This window comes from Manihot esculenta, chromosome 13, assembly GCF_001659605.2.
Source record: "Manihot esculenta cultivar AM560-2 chromosome 13, M.esculenta_v8, whole genome shotgun sequence".
Taxonomy (NCBI): Eukaryota; Viridiplantae; Streptophyta; class Magnoliopsida; order Malpighiales; family Euphorbiaceae; genus Manihot; species Manihot esculenta.
In genome coordinates this window covers 12,684,324-12,701,580 of record NC_035173.2, presented here as the reverse complement: position 1 = coordinate 12,701,580, position 17,257 = coordinate 12,684,324, and positions in this window count along the sequence as shown.

The window sequence follows — 17,257 nt, the reverse complement described above, 5'->3', positions numbered from 1 at the left end:
ACTCCTCTACACTCATATCCTCTGTCTGCCTCAACTGTTCAAACTCTATCATTTTCAGCTCCCTTGAACTATCGGGAAAAGCCCATCCTGCAAACTCGTTTGCAAACTCTTCCCAAGACATGCTGTCCACTCTCGAGTTCACATAATTCTTAAACCACTCTCGTGCCTTCTTGCACTTAAGCGTGAACCCAGCCATCTGAATGGCTCTACTGTCATTAGCCCCAATCTCCTCTGTGATCATGTAATGACCCGAAAATCGGACTGCTATCGGCGCTAGGATCCAGATCGGCTTAAGGCCGCCGGGACCCGTAGCAAGCCTGACATATAACCTGTAAACCTGTAGAATCCCATACATGATCAACAACATGCATAAAAATTTAAAACTTTTCCTTCAAACATCCAACTCAACCTGAACATACACTGTACATAGTCATAGTCATAAACGTGATCCCTCTGTGGGATCTCATCAATGCCCCAACGGGCGATACAACATGAGATGAGTTGGCTTTCATGAACATTATAAAACATTTTTGATCATGTAATAAAAGGGATACCTCATACACAATGTCAAGCACAATATCTAATCCTCAATATCATTACATGACTGAAACTGTACTTTTACATAACATTAATACATTTATCATGTCCACACTATCTATTACAAAAACCAGACTTCATTACTCTTGTAAACCTCCTGGTTTACCCTGTACCTGCAATCCTGGGGAAATGGGAGAGGGGGGAGCTACTAGAGCCCAGTGAGCAGAATAATAAAAAACATTTAAATCATATGGATCATGGAATGCATCACATCACAGCTAATCACATCAAGGATGAATTTGTCACCAATAGCCCTCTACATGGTCCAACTGTGCCAGAACATAGAATGGGTCCTGGTCTTTCCCTTACATATCATAACATAACAATGTCCAACTGTGCCAGAACGTAGAATGGGTCCTGGTGTAATACCCGACTAGACTCCGGTATCGGAATTCCTACCGTCCGGTGGAATCTCGGATGTCGGAGGCCTCTAGTAGGGTAGAATCATGTTTTCATAAAATGTTTTAAGGTATTTCATGGTTTTAAGTAAAATGGAAATGAGTTTTTGCATCAAAACAACCTTGGAGGAAAACTCAGGTTCGGCCGCCGAACATGCATGCCTTCGGGAGCGCCTTTAGGCCCCCGAAAGCACAAGTGAGGGAAGTCCAGGTTCGGCCGCCGAACATGGCATGCATGCGGAGGCACATTCGGCCCCCGAACGTGGCCTGGCCAGCCACTATAAAAGGGTCCCTTAGCCGAAAACGGGCGAGCTTTTCCCCATTTTCGGCCAAGGTGAGCTTTCCGCCGCCCCTCACCGATCTTTGATATTTTTCCTCTAGATCTTTCAAGTTTTTCACTTGTTTTAACTTCGTTTTGAAGATTTGAGCTTTTGAGCAAAGTTTTGGAGCTTTGAGGTTCAAGAACCCGAATTTCTCCCAACTTCAAGTTTGGTCGCCTCTACTCTCGATCTTCAAGAGGTAAGAGTCGATCTCTAGCTTATGTTATGTTTTAAGTAAGTTTTATGAAGTTCATGGGGGTAGAATGCATGTTTAGGTCATAGTTAGGTTTATGGGTTTTATATGTGTTTTTGAGCAATGTGAGTTGTTTGTGTGTTGTAGTTGGGGTTTTTGATGGTTTGATGCCCCTAGGAACTTGTATGTTTGCTTGTGTATGTTTGGGAATGTTGTAGAATAGGTTTATGCATGTTTGGATGAGATTGGAGGCATAAATGCATAAGGGAGCCAAGTTTCTGCCCTTTGGCAGAAACCAGGTTCGGCAGCCGAAGGAACTTTCGGCCGCCGAACATGGCTAGGGAGGCAGGCCTTTCGGCTGCCGAAGTTGCCCCCGAAAAAAGACTTTCGTCTCTGTCTGGGACTTTCGGCCGCTGAAGGTGCCGCCGAACATGCATGAGTTTCGCCTCTGTCTGGGAGTTTCGGCCGCCGAAGGTGCCGCCGAACCTGCCTGACTTTCGGCTCTGGAGGGACTTTCGGCCGCCGAACCTGCCGCCGAAAGTGCCCTGTTCAGCCATTTCTTGCATGTTTTTCTATGATTTTTCCATGATGTTTTAGGGGGTTTTTGGGGAGTAGTTTAGAGTTATGTTCATGTATGTTTGGTCCCTCATTTGAGTCCACCTGTGTAGGTTCGGACCCGAGGAACCGAGGACCCCAGCAGTGAGTCTGTTGCCCCAGTGTCTGGTCAGAGCTATCCAGAGGTGAGTGGAATAACTTATTATGTTTTAAAGCAAAGAATGAACTTTTCAGCATGTTCCACGCATCATGAATGCCATGTGATGAATTAGGTTGCTTGCATTAGAATTCACGAATATGTTGCATTGCATATTTTTATGTTGATGTGGATGAATGTTGGATGATCCATAGCCCTCAATCTATGATATGACGATGTGATATGTACGGTACGGAAAGTAAGACCAGTGGGACCCATTCTACGTTCGCTGGCACTATGTAAGGGAAAGACCAGGACCCATTCTACGTTCTGGCACAGTTCGACACTGTTATGTTATGATATGTTATGTAAGGGAAAGACCAGGACCCATTCTACGTTCTGGCACAGTTGGACCATGTAGAGGGCTATTGGTGACAAATTCATCCTTGATGTGATTAGATGTGATGTGATGCATTCCATGATCCATATGATTTAAATGTTTTTCTATTATTCTGCTCACTGGGCTCTAGTAGCTCACCCCTCTCCCATTTCCCCAGGATTGCAGGTACAGGGTAGACCAGGAGGTTTACAAGAGTAATGAAGTCTGATTTATGTAATAGATAGTGTGGACATGATAAATGTATTAATGTTATGTAAAAGTACAGTTTCAGTCATGTAATGATATTGAGGTTTAGATATTGTGCTTGACATTATGTTTGAGGTATCTCTTTTCTTACATGATCAAAAATGTTTTATAATGTTCATGAAAGCCAACTCATCTCATGTTGTATCGCCCGTTGGGGCATTGATGAGATCCCACAGAGGGATCACGATTATGATCATGACTATGTACATGTATGTTCAGGTTGATTTGGATGTTTGAAGGAAAAGTTTTAAATTTTTATGCATGTTGTTGATCATGTATGGGATTATACAGGTTTACAGGTTATATGTCAGGCTTGCTACGAGTCCCGGCAGCCATAAGCCGATCTGGATCCTAGCACCGGTAGCGGTCCGATTTTCGGGTCGTTACAGAATGGTATCAGAGCCCTAGGTTCATAGGATCGGACCTAGAGTGTCGGGCTCATAGATGTTCTAGAAGGTCAAGCACAATAGGAAAGATCATGTCCACTAGGATAGGATGTGGAGTCCTGTCTCGTATGATGATGTGAAATGCCATGATTATATACATGTGCATTGATGCTATGATATGAATGATGTATATGTGATGAGGGTTCATGTGTGCTCACATGAACCATATGATGCTAATGTTTGTATGATGTGTACTGTTTTTCAGAAAACAGGATGAGAGGAACTCGTCGATCTGCACGATTGACTGGAGTGCCACCTGAGGATGAGGGCACGAGCGCCCGTCCTCCTACATTGCCTAGGGCAATGTCTTGTAGAGCCAACAGAGAAAGAGTGTCAAGGGACCCTAGAAGGTCTTTTGATGCTAGCAGAAGGGGGACTGATAGAGGAGGAAGTTCTTCAGATGTAAGGGAGGTTACAGAAGAGGAGCAGAGGAGGGATGGGAACCTGGATGTGAGCATGGAGGAAGAAGGGACAGGGGAGTCTCAGGGAGGCGTTCAGGCCTCGGGGTATGGTTTTCCACCCCACTATCCACCATTCCCACAGGGTTCAGGGTATCCGATGGGAGGCACGTCGGATTACTCCAGCTTTAACCCCTACCCTACCTACATGCCTTATCCGCCTTTCTATCCACCTTACACACAGTACCCAGCTTATCCACCCTCACCCTTCTATCCTAACCCGGCAAACCCCACCTCGGGGAATGCTGCACCCCCACCTCCACCACCTACAGAACCAGCAGCCCCAGTTACTCAACCTCCTAGACCTAGCTCAGCTGGTGGGAGCAAGGTAAAGATGACAGATTACCTCAAACTCGATGCTCCCAAATACAAGTCAGGGGATGACCCCTTTGAGTATCTGAGAGTAGTGAAGACAATAACTGATGAGCTAGGGGCGGATGATAGCAGGGCCATTCAGATGGCAGGGTTCACTTTAAAGTGCAAGAAGGCACGGGAATGGTTCAAGTGTTATGTGGACCCGAGACTAGACGGTATGACATGGGAGGAATTTGCGAATGAGTTCGCTGGATGGGCTTTTCCAGACAGTTCCAGAGAACTGAAGATGATTGAGTTTGAGCAACTGAGGCAATCAGAGCACATGGGTGTAGAGGAGTTCACGGATAAATTCTTGGAGCTATTGCCTTTTTCAGGGCAAGCTCTAGATATAGATACAAAGAAAGCCAAGAGATATGTTATGAAGCTGCATTCCAGGTACTCCTCGTTGATTCAGTCAGCTGAGAGAGAAAGTTTCCACACTGTGGTGGATATGGATCGAAGAATGGAGGCAAGTGCTATAGTTGAGGGGTCAGTGAAGCAGTCAGTGACCCAGTCTTCAGGGGTTAAGACCCCAGGCAGAGGAGGACCAGGTTTCTCTTCTCAGAGCTCAAGTAAGAAGAGGTGGGATAATACCACCAAGAAGCCGAAGAAGAATAAGTTTTGGAATAAGTTGAAATCCGATCTGGGATTTGGCGGTGGCTCGAGTTCAGGCTCAGATGGTACAGAATGTCAGAGATGTGGAAGACCACACAGGGGAGTGTGTCGAGCTGGGACTAATACATGTTTCAGATGTGGACAGGAGGGACACATAGCTCGGGAGTGTCCTAGAGCACCTTTTATGGGCCAGCCCCAGCAGACAGCTTCTGGTAGTGTGGCACAGCCAGCAGCTCCAGCCACAACTCAGGGCAGTGGCAGAGGTAGAGGGAGAGGGGCAGCCTCTTCTTCTGATTCCCGAGGTGAAGGTCCATCAGCACCAGCCAGGATCTTCACCATGACTCAGCAAGAGGCTAACACATCCAACACCGTGGTGTCAGGTAATCTCGTCATTGGGTGTTCTGATGTGTATACATTAATGGACCCGGGTGCATCTCATTCATTTATTGCTCCGAGAGCCGTTGAGAGGTTGGGTCTGATAGTCTCTGGGTTAGAGTGTCCCCTATGGGTCAGTGGACCCAAGTGTGACCCGTCAGTGGCAGTGTCAGTCTGCCAGTACAGTCCAGTTTTTGTTGAGGGAAGATGCCTCTCCTCCGACCTTGTGGTTCTAGATTTGACAGACTTTGACGTCATTCTAGGGATGGATTGGCTATCTACCCATGGACCTACCTTGGACTGCAGAGACAAGGTAGTCAAGTTCAGAGATCAGAACGGGTCAGAGGTCGTCTTCAGAGGAGACAAGAGGGGCACACCTAGAGGTCTGATATCAGCTCTTCAGGCTCGTAAGTTGCTTAGGAAGGGATGTCAGGGGTACTTAGCTCATGTGAGAGAGCTAGACAGTCAGGTCAGAGAGCCAGCCTCAGTGCCAGTTGTCAGAGAGTTTCAGGATGTCTTTCCTGATGAGCTTCCAGGTTTACCACCTGCTAGGGAGATAGAGTTCGAGATAGAGTTGGTGCCTGGAACTAGACCGATCTCTATCCCTCCCTACAGGATGGCCCCAGCCGAGTTGAAGGAGTTGAAAGAACAGTTGCAAGAGCTGGTAGAGAAGGGCTTCATCCGACAGAGTACCTCACCTTGGGGTGCTCCGGTCTTGTTTGTGAGGAAGAAGGATGGATCCCTTAGACTTTGTATCGACTACAGGCAGTTGAACAAAGTCACTACCAAAAATAGGTACCCTCTGCCAAGGATCGATGATCTATTCGACCAGCTAGCAGGAGCGGGTTGTTTCTTCAAAATAGATCTAAGATCGGGGTACCATCAGCTAAGGATAAGGGATGAAGATGTGCTGAAGACAGCTTTCAGGACCAGATATGGGCATTTTGAGTTCCTTGTAATGCCGTTCGGGTTAACCAACGCCCCTGCAGCATTCATGGATCTCATGAACAGAGTATTTAGCCAATACCTGGATTACTTTGTTATTGTCTTCATAGATGATATCTTGGTGTATTCCAGGAATGCAGAGGAGCATGCCCATCATCTGCGGTTGGTCTTGCAGACTTTGAGGGAACATGGCTTGTATGCCAAGTTCTCTAAGTGTGAATTCTAGCTGAGGAGCATTTCGTTCTTGGGGCATGTAGTGTCAGAGAATGGGATTGAGGTGGACCCCAAGAAGACAGAAACTGTGGCTAACTGGCCTAGACCCACTTCAGTGACAGAGATTAGAAGTTTCTTGGGTTTGGCAGGTTACTACAGGAGGTTCGTTCAGGACTTCTCAAAGATAGCAGCTCCTCTGACCAGGTTAACTAGGAAGAATCAGAAGTTTCTGTGGACCGACCAGTGCGAGGAGAGTTTTGAAGAGCTTAAGAAGAGGTTGACTTCAGCACTAGTTTTAGCTCTGCCATCTAGTGATGAGGACTTTACAGTCTTTTGTGATGCATCCCGTGTGGGACTGGGTTGTGTACTAATGCAGAATGAGAGGGTGATCGCTTATGCTTCTAGGCAGCTGAAGAAGCATGAGTTGAATTACCCCACACATGACCTGGAGATGGCAGCAGTAATCTTTGCACTCAAGATGTGGAGGCACTACCTCTATGGGGTTAAATGTGAGATCTTCACGGATCATAAGAGCCTACAGTACATCTTGAGTCAAAGAGATTTGAATTTGAGACAGAGGAGATGGGTGGAGCTGCTGAGTGACTATGATTGCAAGATTCAGTACCATCCGGGTAAGGCAAATGTTGTGGCAGACGCCTTAAGCCGGAAATCACTCGGTAGTTTATCCCACATTTCGGCAGAGAGGAGGCCAGTGGTGAAGGAGTTTTACAAGCTCATTAAGGAAGGTCTACAGATGGAGTTGTCTGGTACAGGTGCCTTGGTGGCCCAGATGAGAGTGACACCCGTGTTTCTGGAGCAAGTGGCTCAGAAACAGCATGAGGACCCGGAGTTAGTGAAGATTGCCAGGACTATTCAGTCAGGCAATGATAGTGAGTTCAGATTCGACAGCAAGGAGATCCTCCGCTATGGGAGCAGACTATGTGTACCAGATGACATAGGGCTAAAAGGAGACATTATGAGAGAGGCTCATAATGGAAGATACAGCATTCACCCCGGAGCCACCAAGATGTATCAAGATCTAAAGAAGGTTTATTGGTGGCCAGCTATGAAGAAAGAAGTGGCACAGTTTGTGTCAGCCTGCGAAGTGTGTCAGAGGGTGAAGCTGGAACATCAGAAGCCGGCTGGAATGCTTAACCCGCTACCTATTCCAGAATGAAAATGGGAAAATATAGCTATGGACTTCGTAGTGGGGTTACCGGCGGCATCCAACAGAGTGGACTCCATATGGGTGATTGTGGACAGACTCACCAAATCTGCTCACTTCATTCCTGTCAGGAGTGGCTACTCTGTGGACAAGTTGGCGCAGGTATATGTGGACGAGATCGTCAGGCTGCATGGGGTTCCTGTTTCGATAGTGTCAGATAGAGGGCCCCAGTTCACCTCCAGATTTTGGCGGAGTCTGCAGAACGCCATGGGTACCAGGTTGGATTTTAGCACTGCTTTCCATCCACAGACGGACGGACAGTCAAAAAGGACCATCCAGACCATAGAGGATATGCTCAGAATGTGTGTGCTGGACTTTGGCGGTTCTTGGAGGCAGCATCTACCTTTGGTGGAGTTTGCCTACAATAACAGCCATCATGCTAGCATCGGGATGGCTCCATATGAAGCTTTGTACGGAAGGAAGTGCAGATCACCTGTTTGCTGGGAGGAAGTTGGAGAAAAGGCCTTGGTAGGGCCTGAGCTAGTAGAGATCACCAGCAAGGTGGTACCCATAATCAGAGAGAGAATCAAGACTGCTGCCAGCAGACAAAAGAGTTATGCAGACGTCCGCAGAAGACAGTTAGAGTTTCAGGAGGGGAATCTGGTATTGCTCAAGGTGTCTCCAATGAAAGGAGTGGTTCGCTTTGGGTCCGATGTATCGTGGGGCTAGTTTACCTTTCTTCCCAAAGCGAACCACTCCTTTCATTGGAGACACCTTGAGCAATACCAGATTCCCCTCCTGAAACTCTAACTGTCTTCTGCGGACGTCTGCATAACTCTTTTGTCTGCTGGCAGCAGTCTTGATTCTCTCTCTGATTATGGGTACCACCCTGCTGGTGATCTCTACTAGCTCAGGCCCTACCAAGGCCTTTTCTCCAACTTCCTCCCAGCAAACAGGTGATCTGCACTTCCTTCCGTACAAAGCTTCATATGGAGCCATCCCGATGCTAGCATGATGGCTGTTATTGTAGGCAAACTCCACCAAAGGTAGATGCTGCCTCCAAGAACCGCCAAAGTCCAGCACACACATTCTGAGCATATCCTCTATGGTCTGGATGGTCCTTTTTGACTGTCCGTCCGTCTGTGGATGGAAAGCAGTGCTAAAATCCAACCTGGTACCCATGGCGTTCTGCAGACTCCGCCAAAATCTGGAGGTGAACTGGGGCCCTCTATCTGACACTATCGAAACAGGAACCCCATGCAGCCTGACGATCTCGTCCACATATACCTGCGCCAACTTGTCCACAGAGTAGCCACTCCTGACAGGAATGAAGTGAGCAGATTTGGTGAGTCTGTCCACAATCACCCATATGGAGTCCACTCTGTTGGATGCCGCCGGTAACCCCACTACGAAGTCCATAGCTATATTTTCCCATTTTCATTCTGGAATAGGTAGCGGGTTAAGCATTCCAGCCGGCTTCTGATGTTCCAGCTTCACCCTCTGACACACTTCGCAGGCTGACACAAACTGTGCCACTTCTTTCTTCATAGCTGGCCACCAATAAACCTTCTTTAGATCTTAATACATCTTGGTGGCTCCGGGGTGAATGCTGTATCTTGCATTATGAGCCTCTCTCATAATGTCTCCTTTTAGCCCTATGTCATCTGGTACACATAGTCTGCTCCCATAGCGGAGGATCCCCTTGCTGTCGAATCTGAACTCACTATCATTGCCTGACTGAACAGTCCTGGCAATCTTCACTACTCCGGGTCCTCATGCTGTTTCTGAGCCACTTGCTCCAGAAACACGGGTGTCACTCTCATCTGGGCCACCAAGGCACCTGTACCAGACAACTCCATCTGTAGACCTTCCTCAATGAGCTTGTAAAACTCCTTCACCACTGGCCTCCTCTCTGCCGAAATGTGGGATAAACTACCGAGTGATTTCCGGCTTAAGGCGTCTGCCACAACATTCGCCTTACCCGGATGGTACTGAATCTTGCAATCATAGTCACTCAGCAGCTCCACCCATCTCCTCTGTCTCAAATTCAAATCTCTTTGACTCAAGATGTACTGTAGGCTCTTATGATCCGTGAAGATCTCACATTTAACCCCATAGAGGTAGTGCCTCCACATCTTGAGTGCAAAGATTACTGCTGCCATCTCCAGGTCATGTGTGGGGTAATTCAACTCATGCTTCTTCAGCTGCCTAGAAGCATAAGCGATCACCCTCTCATTCTGCATTAGTACACAACCCAGTCCCACACGGGATGCATCACAAAAGACTGTAAAGTCCTCATCACTAGATGGCAGAGCTAAAACTGGTGCTGAAGTCAACCTCTTCTTAAGCTCTTCAAAACTCTCCTCGTACTGGTCGGTCCACAGAAACTTCTGATTCTTCCTAGTTAACTTGGTCAGAGGAGCTGCTATCTTTGAGAAGTCCTGAACGAACCTCCTGTAGTAACCTGCCAAACCCAAGAAACTTCTAATCTCTGTCACTGAAGTGGGTCTAGGCCAGTTAGCCACAGTTTCTGTCTTCTTGGGGTCCACCTCAATCCCATTCTCTGACACTACATGCCCCAAGAACGAAATGCTCCTCAGCCAGAACTCACACTTAGAGAACCTGGCATACAAGCCATGTTCCCTCAAAGTCTGCAGAACCAACCTCAGATGATGGGCATGCTCCTCTGCATTCCTGAAATACACTAAGATATCATCTATGAAGACAATAACAAAGTGATCCAGGTATTGGCTAAATACTCTGTTCATGAGATCCATGAATGCTGCAGGGGCGTTGGTTAACCCGAAAGGCATTACAAGGAACTCAAAATGCCCATATCTGGTCCTGAAAGCTGTCTTCGGCACATCTTCATCCCTTATCCTTAGCTGATGGTACCCCGATCTTAGATCTATTTTGGAGAAACAACCCGCTCCTGCTAGCTGGTCGAATAGATCATCGATCCTTGGCAGAGGGTACCTATTCTTGGTAGTGACTTTGTTCAACTGCCTGTAGTCGATACAAAGTCTAAGGGATCCATCCTTCTTCCTCACAAACAAGACCGGAGCACCCCAAGGTGAGGTACTCTGTCGGATGAAGCCCGTCTGTACCAGCTCTTGCAACTGTTCTTTCAACTCCTTCAATTCGGCTGGGGCCATCCTGTAGGGAGGGATAGAGATCGGTCTAGTTCCAGGCACCAACTCTATCTCGAACTCTATCTCCCTAGCAGGTGGTAAACCTGGAAGCTCGTCCGGAAAAACATCCTGAAACTCTCTGACAACTGGCACCGAGGCTGGCTCCTTGACCTGATTGTCTAGCTCTCTCACATGAGCCAAATACCCCTGACATCCCTTCCTAAGCAACCTACGAGCCTAAAGAGCTGATATCAGACCTCTAGGCGTGCCCCTCTTGTCTCCTCTGAAGACGACCTCTGACCCGTCCTGATCTCTGAACCTGACTACCTTGTCTCTGCAGTCCAAGGTAGCACCATGGGTAGATAGCCAATCCATCCCTAGAATGACGTCAAAGTATGTCAAATCTAGAACCACAAGGTCGGCAGAGAGGCATCTTCCCTCAACAAAAACTGGACTGTACTGGCAGACTGACACTGCCACTGACGGGTCACACTTGGGTCCACTGACCCATAGGGGACACTCTAACCCAGAGACTATCAGACCCAACCTCTCAACGGCTCTCGGAGCAATAAATGAATGAGATGCACCCGGGTCCATTAATGCATACACATCAGAACACCCAATGACGAGATTACCTGACACCACGGTGTTGGATGTGTTAGCCTCCTGCTGAGTCATGGTGAAGATCCTGGCTGGAGCTGATGGACCTTCACCTCGGGAACCAGAAGAAGAGGCTGCCCCTCTCCCTCTACCTCTGCCACTGCCCTGAGTTGTGGCTGGAGCTGCTGGTTGTGCCACACTACCAGAAGCTGTCTGCTGGGGCTGGCCCATAAAAGGTGCTCTAGGACACTCCCGAGCCATGTGTCCCTCCTGTCCGCATCTGAAACATGCATTAGTCCCAGCTCGACATACTCCCCTGTGCGGCCTTCCACATTTCTGGCATTCTGTACCGTCTGAACCTGAGCTCGAGCCACCGCCAAATCCCAGACCGGATTTCAACTTGTTCCAAAACTTATTCTTCTTCGGTTTCTTGGTGGTGTTATCCCACCTCTTCTTACTTGCGCTCTGAGAAGAGAAACCTGGTCCTCCTCTGCCTGGGGTCTTAACCCCTGAAGACTGGGTCACTGACTGCTTCACTGACCCCTCAACTATAGCACTCGCCTCCATCCTTCGAGCCATATCCACCATAGTGTGGAAACTTTCTCTCTCAGCTGACTGAATCAACGAGGAGTACCTAGAATGCAGCTTCATAACATATCTCTTGGCTTTCTTCGTATCTGTATCTAGAGCTTGCCCTGAAAAAGGCAATAGCTCCAAGAATTTATCCGTGAACTCCTCTACACCCATGTGCTCTGACTGCCTCAGTTGCTCAAACTCAATCATCTTCAGTTCTCTGGAACTGTCTGGAAAAGCCCATCCCGCGAACTCATTCGCGAATTCCTCCCATGTCATGCCGTCTAGTCTCGGGTCCACATAACACTTGAACCACTCCCGTGCCTTCTTGCACTTTAAGGTGAACTCTGCCATCTGAATGGCCCTGCTATCATCCGCCCCTAGCTCATCAGTTATTGTCTTCACCACTCTTAGATACTCAACGGGGTCATCCCCTGACTTGTATTTGGGAGCATCCAGCTTGAGGTAATCTGTCATCTTTACCTTGCTCCCACCAGCTGAGCTAGGTCTAGGAGGTTGAGTAACTGGGGCTGCTAGTGGTGGAGGTGGGGGTGCAGCATTCCCCGAGGTGGGGTTCGCCGGGTTAGGATAGAAGGGTGAGGGTGGATAAGCTGGGTACTGTGTGTAAGGTGGATAGAAAGGTGGATAAGGCATGTAGGTAGGGTAGGGGTTAAAGCTGGAGTAATCCGATGTACCTCCCATCGGATACCCTGAACCCTGTGGGAAGGGTGGATAGTGGGGTGGAAAACCATACCCCGAGGCCTGAACGCCTCCCTGAGACTCCCCTGTCCCTTCTTCCTCCATGCTCACATCCAGGTTCCCATCCCTCCTCTGCTCCTCTTCCATAACCTCCCTCACATCTGCCGAACTTCCTCCTCTATCTGTCCCCCTTCTGCTAGCATCAAAAGACCTTCTAGGATCCCTTGACACTCTTTCTCTGTTGGCTCTACAAGACATTGCCCTAGGCAATGTAGGAGGACGGGCGCTCGTGCCCTCATCCTCAGGTGGTACTCTAGTCAATCTTGCCGATCGACGGGTTCCTCTCATCCTGTTTTCTGAAAAACAGTACACATCATACAAACATTAGCATCATATGGTTCATGTGGGCACACATGAACCCTCATCACATATACATCATTCATATCATAGCATCAATGCACATGTATATAATCATGGCATTTCACATCATCATACAAGACAGGACTCCACATCCTATCCTAGTGGACATGATCTTTCCTATTGTGTTTGACCTTCTAGAACATCTATGAGCCCGACACTCTAGGTTCGATCCTATGAACCTAGGGCTCTGATACCATTCTATAACGACCCGAAAATCGGACCGCTACCGGCGCTAGGATCCAGATCGGCTTAAGGCCGCCGGGACCCGTAGCAAGCCTGACATATAACCTGTAAACCTGTAGAATCCCATACATGATCAACAACATGCATAAAAATTTAAAACTTTTCCTTCAAACATCCAACTCAACCTGAACATACACTGTACATAGTCATAGTCATAAACGTGATCCCTCTGTGGGATCTAATCAATGCCCCAACGGGCGATACAAATGAGATGAGTTGGCTTTCATGAACATTATAAAACATTTTTGATCATGTAATAAAAGGGATACCTCATACACAATGTCAAGCACAATATCTAATCCTCAATATCATTACATGACTGAAACTGTACTTTTACATAACATTAATACATTTATCATGTCCACACTATCTATTACATAAACCAGACTTCATTACTCTTGTAAACCTCCTGGTCTACCCTGTACCTGCAATCCTGGGGAAATGGGAGAGGGGTGAGCTACTAGAGCCCAGTGAGCAGAATAATAAAAACATTTAAATCATATGGATCATGGAATGCATCACATCACAGCTAATCACATCAAGGATGAATTTGTCACCAATAGCCCTTTACATGGTCCAACTGTGCCAGAACGTAGAATGGGTCCTGGTCTTTCCCTTACATAGTGCCAGCGAACGTAGAATGGGTCCCACTGGTCTTACATTCCGTACCGTACATATCACATCGTCATATCATAGATCGAGGGCTATGGATCATTCAACATTCATCCACATCAACATTTAACATATGCAATGCAACATATTCGTGAATTCTAATGCAAGCAACCTAATTCATCACATGGCATTCATGATGCATGAAGCATGCTAAAAAGTACATTATTTGCTTTAAAACATAGTAGGTTATTCCACTCACCTCTGGGTAGCTCCGACCAGACACTGGGGCAACAGACTCACTGCTGGGGTCCTCGGTTCCTCGGGTCCGAACCTACACAGGTGGACTCAAATGAGGGACCAAACATACATGAACATAACTCTAAACTATTCCCCAAAAACCCCCTCAAACATCATGGAATAATCATAGAAAAACATGCAAGAAAAGGCTGAACAGGGCACTTTCGGCGGCAGGTTCGGCGACCGAAAGTCCCTCCTGAGCCGAAAGTCAGGCAGGTTCGGCGGCACCTTCGGTGGCCGAAACTCCCAGACAAAGGCGAAACTCATGCATGTTCGGCGGCACTTTCGGCGGCCGAAGGTCCCAGACAGAGACGAAAGTCTCCTTTCGGGGGCAAGCTTCGGCAGCCGAAGGCTGCCTCCACAAGCAAGTTCGGCGGCCGAAAGTTTCCTTCGGCTGCCGAACCTGGTTTCTCCCAGAATGGCAGAAACTCAGCTCCCTTATGCATTTGTGCCTCCAATCTCATCTAAACATGCATAAACCTATTCTACAACATTCCCAAACATACACAAGCAAACATACAAGTTCCTAGGGGCATCAAACCATCAAAAACCCCAACTACAACACACAAACAACTCATATTGATCAAAAATCACACCAAAAACCCATAAACATAACTATGACCTAAACATGCATTCTACCCCCATGAACTTCATAAAACTTACTTAAAACATACTATAAGCTAGGGATCGACTCTTACCTCTTGAAGATCGAGAGTAGAGGCGACCAAACTTGGAGTTGGAAGAGATTCGAGTTCTTGAACCTCAAAGCTCCAAAACTTTGCTCAAAAGCTCAAATCTTCAAAACGAAGTTAAAACAAGTGAAAAACTTGAAAGATCTAGAGGAAAAACATCAAAGATCGGTGAGGGGCGGCGAAAAGCTCACCTTGGCCGAAAATGGGGAAAAGCTCGCCCGTTTTCGGCTAAGGGACCCTTTTATAGTGGCTGGCCAGGCCACGTTCGGGGGCCGAATGTGCCTCCGCATGCATGCCATGTTCGGCGGCCGAACTTGAGGTTCGGCGGCCGAACCTGGACTTCCCTCACTTGTGCTTTCGGGGGCCTAAAGGCGCTCCCGAAGGCATGCATGTTCGGCGGCCGAACCTGAGTTTTCCTCCAAGGTTGTTTTAATGCAAAAACTCATTTCCATTTTACTTAAAACCATGAAATACCTTAAAACATTTTTTGAAAACATGTTTCTACCCTACTAGAGGCTTCCGACATCCGAGATTCCACTGGACGGTAGGAATTCCGATACCGGAGTCTAGCCGGGTATTACAGATCACTTTAACCCTTTCGAGATACACAAATGGGTCATCCCCTTTTTCATACTGAGGAGCACCCAATTTTATGTAGTCAGTCATCTTAACCTTGCTCCCACTGGCTGAGCTAGGTCTAGATGGCTGAGCAACTGGGGCTGCTGGTTCTGTAGGTGGTGGAGGTGGTGCAACATTTTCTGAGGTAGGGTTTTCTGGATTTGGATAGTAAGGTGGAGGTGGATACATTGGGTATTGTGAATATGGTGGGTAGTATGGTGGGTATGGCATCTGTGTGGGATAAGGGGTGAAGCTAGGGTAATCCGATGTGCCTCCCATCGAATACCCAGGGTTTTGTGAGAAGGGTGGGTAGTAAGGTGGCTGAACAAATCCCGAGGCCTGAGTGCCTCCTTGGGATTCCCCCATTCCTTCTTCTGACATGCTAACTCCCAGACTGCCATCCCTCCTCTGCTCTACATCCATATCATCCCCCATGTCCTCTGACGCTCCTTCCTGAACTGTTCCTCGGACTGATCTGCTCCTACCCAGATCCAAAGACCTTTTAGGGTCTCTTATTGCTCTGTCTCTGCTAGACCTACTAGACATTGCCCTAGGCAATGCTGGAGGACGGGCGCTCGTGCCCTCATCCTCAGGTGGTACTCCAGTCAATCTTGCTGATCGACGAGTTCCTCTCATCCTGTTTTCTGAAAAACAGTGCACAACACATAAACATTAGCATCATATGGTTCATGTGGGCACACATGAACCCGCATCACACATCATAGCATATCATTAATGCACATGTATATAATCATGGCATTTCACATCATCATGTAAGACAGGACTCCACATCCTATCCTAGTGGACATGATCTTTCCTATTGTGCTTGACCTTCTAACACAACTATGAGCCCGACACTTCTAGGTCCGACCATATGAACCTAGGGCTCTGATACCATTCTGTAACGACCCGAAAATTGGACCGCTACCGGCCCTAGGATCCAGATCGACTTAAGGCCGCCGGGACCCGTAGCAAGCCTGACATCTAACCTGTAACCTGTATAATCCCATACATGATCAACAACATACATAAAAATTAAAACTTTTCTTTCCATTCATACACCAAGCTCAACCTGTGCATGCACTATACATAACATTGATCCCTCTGTGGGATCTCATCAGTGCCCCCAATGGGTGACATAACATATGTTGAGTTGGTTTACATAAACATCATAAAAGTCTCTAAAATCATGTGATAAAAGGGATAACAACAATCTATGGTCAAGCACACCTCTAACATCCATAAACATCATCTCATTACATATCTATACTGATTAAGACATTACATTACAATTTGATCATGTCCATTGCTAGCTATTACATAAACATGACTTCTTTACTCTATCCGGACTCCTGCGCTATACTGTACCTGCAAGCCTGGGGGTAAAGGGAGAGGGGTGAGCTAAAAGCCCAGTGAGTAGAACTATGAAACATATTAACACTATGCTCTATGAAATGCATCATAACACAGACAATTCACATAAGGGTTGGGTGAACTTGTCACCAATTAGTCCAAGCTAACTTTGTGCCAGGCCGTAGCATGGGGTCCTGGTCTTCCTGTCATAACATACATTACTTACCATTTTCCCAGGGCCTCCTCCGGGCTCCTGGTCTTCGAGTCCCATAACCGTGCCAGGCCGTAGAATGGGGTCCTGGTCTTTCCTTACTCTGTGCCAGGCCGTAGAATGGGGTCCTGGTCTTCCTGTCGTGGACTAATTGGGTCATCCAATATTCACCCACATCAACAACAATTGATGCAATGCGGCATATTCGTGAAAACTAATGCAATCATCCTATTGCATAATCATGATGCATGAAACATTATAAAACATTTAATTTCTCAATTTAAAAGATTAAGTTTAGTTCCACTCACCTCTGGCTGACTCTGACAACACCGAAGCAGCTGGACTCACTGCTGGGGTCCTCGGTTCCTCGGGTCCGAATCTACACAGGTGGA